At 37.4% G+C, this 8,803-nt stretch overlaps 1 protein-coding gene across 1 annotated transcript in view; it reads right to left on the reverse strand.

Annotated features, from left to right (window-relative positions):
• LOC6038884 (clavesin-1) overlaps positions 1 to 7,666 on the reverse strand; it is a 44,255-nt gene extending 36,589 nt beyond the window's left edge. Inside the window, exon 1 of the mRNA XM_001848531.2 lies at positions 7,535 to 7,666. The gene's annotated coding sequence lies outside the window, so the exon portion shown is untranslated. The remainder of the gene's footprint in view (positions 1 to 7,534) is intronic.
• Positions 7,667 to 8,803: the final 1,137 nt, after the last annotated feature.

The following is an 8,803-nucleotide window of genomic DNA, read 5'->3' on the forward strand; positions in this document are numbered from 1 at the left end:
AATATGCATCCTTGACTGATTAAACAAATAATTTGGATTGAATATAAAGTTTACTAACTACTTAGTATAAAAGTTTATATAACTCTGGAAATTCTATATAAAACTCATCTAAACTTAATTTGCAAACTTTTAATTCAACTAAATGTCAATATATTACCAAAGAATTGCTAAATAAACATTTTGGAGTGGGTATAACACCGTTTTCGGGGTATTTGTATCGATAGAATAGATTTTTCGTTGGAATTTCGTACCAACCCGGAATTATGTCGTCGGAAAATCCGCCGGCATCCGAACCGGTCCACGATTCACAAGTCATCCTATGTGACATCGGAAAGGGCTTAAAATTTCCGATCTTTTGATACCCAAACATCTAGGTTTTCTTTAAAACCTACGTTTTTAAATACCTGGGCAAAAAGTAAGTTTGATCCACGAGAACAAAAATTAGGAAATTCCATACATTTTTGGCAGGTTGCTCAAACGAAACGATAACAACGTTTTTGCCTAGGTAATTAAAATCGTCGGTTTTATAGAAAACCTGGATGTATGGGTATCAAAAGATCGGAAATTTTATGCCCTTTCTGATGCCACATAGATTGACTTGTGAATTGTGGACCGGTTCAGATGCCGGCGGATTTTCCGACGACGTAATTCCGGGTTGGTACGAAATTCCAACGAAAAATCTATTCTATCGATACAAATACCCCCAAAACGGTGTTATACCCACTACAAAATGTTTATTTAGCAATTCTTTGGTAATATATTGACATTTAGTTGAAATAAAAGTTTGCAAATTAATTTTAGATGAGTTTTATATAGAATTTCCAGAGCTATATAAACTTTTATACTAAGTAGTTAGTAAACTTTATATTCAATCCAAATTATTTGTTTAATCAGTCAAGGATGCCTATTTGGAGTTGGGAGACTGGATTTATGGTGATTTGTCAACAAATAACATTATTTATGTTAATTTTTTGAAAGGTATACAAACTTTTTTTGCACCTTTTTTATTTTCGTAATAGTATTTGTTATATAACTTTTTATAGAAATCATTTTTTCATAAGCTTTTTGTAGCAAAATGTTTGGCATGAGTTTCTGAACAAAACGTAGTACTAGGTTTCTGTCAACATTAAATTGTTTAGATGTTTAATCACAATATGTGCATAGTGCCCAAGGGGTGTAAATACTTTTTTTACATACTGTATGCAATCAGTCAATCAGTTCTTTGTTCAGAGAAGCTAAGATGTAACCCCATGCTTCCTAATCGTTCTGTAGAAGCCGGTGATTCTCTAAAGCTCACCAAGATCTTGGAAAACCGTTTACAATGCACTTACTGTAAATATCAATTTTATTGTTATATCGTTTCAGTTGTAATGATAATTTGTTTTTATTGCACGAAGAGTACCCCGCTCCATCATCCACTTAGCAGGTTGTATTACCACATGTACTCGCTACGCCTAGACGGTCTAGAGAAGGGGTTCGCCCTTTCCGCGACAACGACATCTCGCTGCAGTCAAGTTCTTCGGAAACCTGAAACCGGTAAACATCTGCACCCAACCTGCATCCACGCGAGACAAAGAAGAATGCCGTTGTCAGTCGCTCATGTTGGTTCTTTTTGCATTCAACCTGCAGTTCACTTGGTGCAAGCTTTCCAGTTGTGCTAGGTTAAGGTCACGCGCATTCCTGAACAAAGGAGCAAGTTCGGAAACGGGAAGCTTTCTGCTAAACCGCTATAATAACGAGCTTTAACCTCGAAACTTGACCATTTTTCGTTCTTATCTCTCTCTCTCTCCCTTCGGCCACGTGGCACGCGATGACTAATTGCGCGTGGAGATGCCATCGGTTTTAACCCCAATTTCCCGCGCTAATGACCCGTGGGACTCCGAAACTGCCCGCGGGGTAGGGCATTGTTTTTTCTCTCTATTCTAATCGCCCGGTGGAGGGAAAAACCTCTCCCCATAATTCACGGACGCGCGTTGATAAAGATCTCGCCGGCCAGTGCTCCCAGATCTTTGGAGGGAGTCGTGCGTGGTAATTACCACCGCGCTTGGAACTTGGAACTTGGAGCGTGTTCATGAGAACAAAAATGGCGGCAATTTGCATTCTTGCACACACGTTGCATGCAAGAGCGCCAATGTCACTTTCGATTGTGCATTGTTCTGTGGGGGTCTCTACTGCCGACTTCACGTGTCCCCACGATCAGCACCGCGAGATTGTATCATAATTGAGCTTCATGCTGCTGATTCAGTGGCATCGCTCGCGCGATCCGTTGATTGGAAAATCGCCCAGTTCTTGAACCTGTGGTCAACCGCTAATCGGTGGTTGATTGGATCAAGTTGGCGACCCTCAGGTAGCCGCGGCAGCTCAGGTGGAAAGTGGGACCACGGTCAAGCTTTGGTCGGCAAGGGTTTCGATTTCCAGCAGCTCGAGTAGAGCACACTTGAGAAATGCCAACCGTTTAGAATGCCTGCAATACGATCTTACCGAGATCAACCGCTGTAAAAAAAGGTCTCACCAGGATGATCAACACTTCATCCCGTTCTCATTGAATAGCATGACTAGCCGGAATCTGTATTTACCTCTCCTCGTTGTTAATAAAGTGGGAACTAATCACCCAGGTAATTACTCTGAAATACCACAAAGTGGTTGAGCAATACACTATCAACAGCCGTTTAGAACCCTCCGTAGTACCGGACAAAGAACCCACATGGGTTGTCGAAACACGAGATTCTCCCCCAGCTGAATCTACCTGAACATATTCATCATCGTAGCGATTTATTGTCGGTCACATCCATCAGCTTCGCGAGGACTAACTAGTGTTGGCTGAGATTATCTTGTCCGATGTCGTTGTTCTAAGTTCTAGAACTTAACCTCCTCAACTTGATAAGTGATGCATTTCTTCCGACAATCTTTACGTTCAATATTTACAGTACCAAGTTGTCGAACCAAGTACCTCTCAATCCTGAACGAAGTCGCGTGCCCCAACACCTAGAATCATCACCCTCCAACTCAAAGGTTAGCCACAGATCACTGGAAGTCTTAAAGTCATCGTCGTCGTAGCGATCGTTGACGTCGTGGGACGGGGCCTAGACGGCACTTACAGCAGCTGAGGTGTCGTGGCAAGTTGCGGATTTTTATTATTCTCTTCTCTACTCAAATAGAATAACAATAAAGTGAACAGTGCTGGGATGTCGTGTATTTTTTGCACGTTTTGAAGTGTGGGCGGCCGGGGTCGACAATGGCAGGGCGGGTTAATGGTAATCCAAACCCAGTAAATTTGCCTCAAAGTGCACTTTAGAATGAGTTATGGGGGTTTAAAGATGATTCATTTGAGGGCACTGAATTAGGCTAGCAGAGATGCATCAATCGATTGATTGAATTCAATTTAGTTTAGATACTCCATTTCCATAGCGAGTTGACAGCTCATTTCATGACCTTAGCTTCCCGTCCCACTTGCCGTAATAAAATCATTGTAGAATAAAACGTGGTAAAACACGTTACCGTGAAAAAATATTGGCTTCTATTCACAAGGTTAAATGAGACTATTTTTAAATGTGTTAGAAAGGCTCTGGTCCAGAAAAGATTTATTTTGCTTTTAAAAAATTCAATATATTTGAAATATTTACTTGTATTTCTGTTGTTCTTGCGTGTTATATTTTGAAAATCAGTTCGAATTTCCCTTTTTGTTACTCTCATGATGTTTATTTTTAAAATGATTATCTTAAATGGGCAAATTCATGGTTATGCACGAAAAACTGTATTTTTTGAAAAGTATTAAAACAATGAGCTTCATTTATTTCTTTCCAATATCAGACCAAACCAATTGAAAATATGTTTGTTTCTGTAAAGTAACATCTTTCTCTACATCCGGATGGTGTTAAACTAATTTTTTTGCAGAAAAAAAAAACTTTTTATGTTTTTTTAATTCAAGCAATGTTTTGCCTTATCATTTTGAGTTCTATTTTTTACAATTTAAAAACGTTCAGGATTCTGTGACATTCAAAATATTTCGAAGAAAATGAAACAATTATGTTTCTGCAAAATTTTCTACGAAATCAACCGATTTCAAGCGTTTTTGCCTTCCTCACCTCACTGAGGCAAGGCTATAAAATCACTCAAAAATTGAACTTTTTAAATAAGCCTCCCAGATATACCTTTACGTATACATATCGACTCAGAATCAAATTCTGAGCAAATGTCTGTGCGTGTGGATGGACGTAGAAATTTTTTTTCTCACTCACTTTTCTCGGAACTGGCTCGACCGATTTTGTCCGGATCTATGTTTTTGGATTTGCCTTCAGGTTCTTTAAGTCTTTTTTAAATTTCATCCGGCTTGGTGCAGTACTTTAAAAGATATGTTCGAAAAACTGTTTTGGTTGATACTAAAAAGGGTCATTAGTTACATAATTTGAAAGCTCCGGCGGATACTTTACGCTCAGTGCACGCACACAAACACTGCAGTGCTTTCAAATGGTTCATTAAATTTATCATACCTAGATGGCAGCACTCAGATGTATAGTGTATTTACTAAGTAAGCGTTAGCCAAAGCTTTCGTAGTGTGTGGTTGCAAGGCTTTTAGGAGGAAGGCAGCAACCACCTTCCGGTGGATTAAGTAACGTTTTTTTATCAAACTTGGTAACTTCGACCAAAAACCAATGTTGTGTATTTGGTTACACTGACCTACAAAAAATTACAATAATGACTATGCAGGCTCAACTCGAGGGGAAGCATAATGTTTGGGGTCCTCAGAATAACGTGAATTTTGAATTTTTCAAAAATAGTTTTTTTTATGGAAAATTAGGGCGATTCGTCGCTCTTTCATACAACCCAGAAATTGCATGCAATATCCCTGGCCCGTATTGTTTTTTTGGCGGTTAGGGTGACCTACGCCGTGTTAGGGTGGTCCAAAAAATGGCAATTTTCGTCGATTTTCGCAAAAGACCACATTTAAAAAAAAAAACAAAAGCATAACTCCTCGCCATTTGAACCGATTCTAGCTATCTTATACGCAAATAATAGGTGATAAGTCGGCCTTTCAAAGAAAAATAGTAAGAAGATTCAAAAATCTAGCCTAACATATGAAAAGGTCGTATGAAACTTTAAAATGCCGTTTTGACGGTGTCTGGACCAAAGAGCCTATGTCTGGAATTATTTTATCGGATTCCTCGGACAATTTTACGTAACATAGTAAAAAATTGACAGGATTCCAAGATATGAAAATGGGAAAAAGCCGAAATCGGCAAAAAATCAACTTTTTTATTAAAACTGCAATAACTTCAAAATTTCAGCGATGACCTACACATGTTTGGGTACCCAGACAGTTGATTTTTTGTCCGAGGAATCTGTAAAAATAATTCCAGCCATAAACTTTGGTCCAGACACCATCGAAATGGCATTTTAAAGTTTCACAAGACCTTTTCATATGTTAGGCTAGATTTTTTAAACTTTTTACAATTTTTCTTTGAAAGGCCAACTTATCACCTTTTATTTGCGTATAAGACAGCTAAAATTAGTTGAAGTGGTGAGGAGTTATATATTTTTGAAAAAAAGTGGATTTTTCGAAAAACGACGAAAATTGCAATTTTTTGGACCACCCTCACACCGCGTAGGTCACCGTAATGGCCAAACAAAAAAAAATACGGGTCAGATTATTTCGACCAGGGAATCTCCAGAAAAGTTTTGAGCCCGATCCGAGCACTTTTGTTTTTTTATCATGCTGTTTTCGTGGGGAATTGCTGTATATAGAAACTAAAAGTTTAAGTTTTTATAAATAATATAAGACAAATTTTTGGCAAAGTTCTTTCAAACTCAAGAAAAGGAAAAATTTGTAAGCTCAACAACATTGGAAATTTAAAAAAAATGTTGCAGCACTTTTAAATGCTGTTTAATTATCTCCATTTAAAACAAAAAAAAACTTCACTTTTATCAAATCATAAAAATTCGTTGGCAGATTTTAAAAATTCAAGAGATTACAAAATATTTTGGCTTGAAGACACAATATTTGAAAATAATGTTTTGTTTCCTCTATTAATCAAAGTCTAATAAGGCTGGTACAAATATTTTTAAAAGTTTTTGTCACCCCCCCCCCCCCTCAAAATTGGCCCGAAAAATCAGGGGGCAAAAAAAATATTTTTGCAATAAACTTCAAAATTTCAATGAAAATTCAAGTGCAACCAGCTGAAATCAAATTAAAATACATTCTTCTGCGTTTAAAATCATTTTTAGCATGTTTGGGTTTATTTAAAAAATCCTAAGATTTTTTGAAAATTTTCGATGCAAAATCTTTTTTTTTTTTCAATACAATTTTTGTTTTTGTCAGATCTTAGATTTTTTGAAAACTAATGATTGCAAAACAAATGAACTAGTGTAAAATGCATTTTAAGACACATTTTTCATTTAAATGTGAAGACTATGGCTTGTTATTTAAATTTTTATATTTTTTTATTTTTTTGTCCCCCCCCCTCCCCTTGACCTCTGCCAGGGCCGAGGGACAAAAACTTTTTTAAATATTTGCATCGGCCTAAATACAACACAAATATTTTAAGCTTAATATTATTGTTAAGATTTTTTTTCACTCTTGTGCATTGAAACATTTTTTTCAAAAAAATTGAAGATTTAAATTGATATGTCTTCGCAATTTTAGTAGGGGGTTTTCTTCTTATTTTTTATGGTTAAGATTTAACTCATAGCTGAAGAAGCTGGAACTTGTTATAACTTGAACTTGTTATAACTTGATTAATCTCCAACCGACCTAAAAAAATAATGTATGAACATTTCCTGAAACTTTTTGCTTCCCAAATTGAAAATAAGGCTTTCAATTTCAAAGTAAGTTTTTTTAAAAATAAATCAAAATTATTATTAAATTTAAGCATTTTGGAATATTTTAAAGTCGTGTTCAATTAAACAAAACAACCTACTTTTTAAGTATTGTATACCAGTGCGAATTAAATATTTGAACAAAATAACACACAAACAAAAAACAAACATGGAAAATATAATAACATTAAATTAATGTTCCCATAATCAGTAATACTAAAATGCAAATCTTCCGAACACTTGTTGCTTACATTTCCAATCACGTATTATCCCCCCACCAAAACTGAAACGTATCAAGTACACAGAGTTCTAACAAATACGTGATGTATGGTGCAACGGAGTATTCTTGCGCAATCAAAAACCGAGAACGGCTTATCAGTAGTAGCAACTGGTACTCCCAATCACCACCACAAAGCCGGCCGCACCGGATTTAACTGTACTTGAATGTATTATCACAACGCTTGTTTTGTTTTATTTTTGTAAAATTTTCAATCGATACGGTCGATCCACATTCAAGGCAGCGCGCGTTCGTAATTCAAAACCAAACGCGCACATAATCCTTATCAGTTTGAAGTGCCTCTACGCAAAACATTTTCCGAAGGTTTCCGATTACGGAAAGTCTCCAATGTCGCTGCGATAGATCTGGAGCAACTAAACAACAAGAGTTCTAACCGTATCAAATTCCAGAATCAACATACGCTCATGCTTTTTGCCATTACTCACTTTGCTTCTGTTCCTCCCACGAAGATAACCACGCGAATCGAGCTTTTCTTTGTTTGTCGACGAGATCTTTCCTGAATCTCTTTGCCAAGCCACTTATCCCGTTTCCCCGGTCTACAGAATTCACACTTGTGAGTCACTTCACTTCCACGTTGCGACCAGGTACAACTTCAAGTACGGCTGCTCCAGAGATCTCGCACTCGATAAGATAGACGCCCCAAGAACTGAACAGACTCGATAGAACTTCTCCCGATTCAAGAACTTCTCGCGCACCCGACGACGTCGACGTACAGACTGAACCCGTCGAACTCTTTACTCTCGCTAAACTAGGTTTAATTCTTGTTTACCTTTTTTCCTTTCCTTACGGGCTCGGCTCCCCCTGCAAATACGTGTGAGTACAACGAAACAACTACGACGACGACGACGACGATCATCACATCCAGCGAGCAGCTCTTCCAGACGGTAGTAAACACGTACACATAGAACATTTACTATCATGTTTGTTCTTGTGGAACTACGGAGTAATTAGCTAATAGTTGAACGCTTAGTCTCGGATTAGTACATCAATCTTGAACTACCAAGCTGCTCCTTCAAAACTTAAAAAAGGCAAAATTCAACCACAATGTTCAACGGCTATCAAACTTCCCTACACTCCGTACTACACACTAGTCTGATGGGTAAGTCCACCCCGTGACGATGTACTACTAGTGCTACCAATTTGTACTATACTTGTGTACCCGCGCACACAGACAAACACTACTGTCGCTCAGTCGTCGCGAGATAGAACGTTCTGTTCGCCCTCACTCGTGCATCGACACCGAGAACGAGAACATCAACAACACATGCGGGGTTCTGCCGCGGAGAGGTGATAGCATAATTCTATGTAATTTACTAACTTTACTAGGGGTGTTCATGAAGACATCTGATTAAGGATCCGATCGGCCATTTGGCGGTCATGTTTATTTCAGAAAAAAAAATTCAAATCTTGATTCAGAATGTTTAAATCAAAAAATATCATATATATGTAAAATATAGTGATTATTTTTTCATTTCAATTTACTATTTCTGGACCCTGAATTCAGAACCATCATTGACAGTCATTGCCCCAAAAGTGAAAGACACCATTAACCACCATTGTTTTTTTGTACGTCTTTTCTTTCAGTTGATTTAGATGTTTTGTTTTTGCAAAATTGATTTTACGCTTTTTAAAGTTATTTGAACTTATTTTTGTTCATCTATTCCTTATGTCCAAATTCCCTAGTTAAAAATA

Source organism: Culex quinquefasciatus, chromosome 2, assembly GCF_015732765.1.
Source record: "Culex quinquefasciatus strain JHB chromosome 2, VPISU_Cqui_1.0_pri_paternal, whole genome shotgun sequence".
NCBI classification, from domain to species: Eukaryota; Metazoa; Arthropoda; class Insecta; order Diptera; family Culicidae; genus Culex; species Culex quinquefasciatus.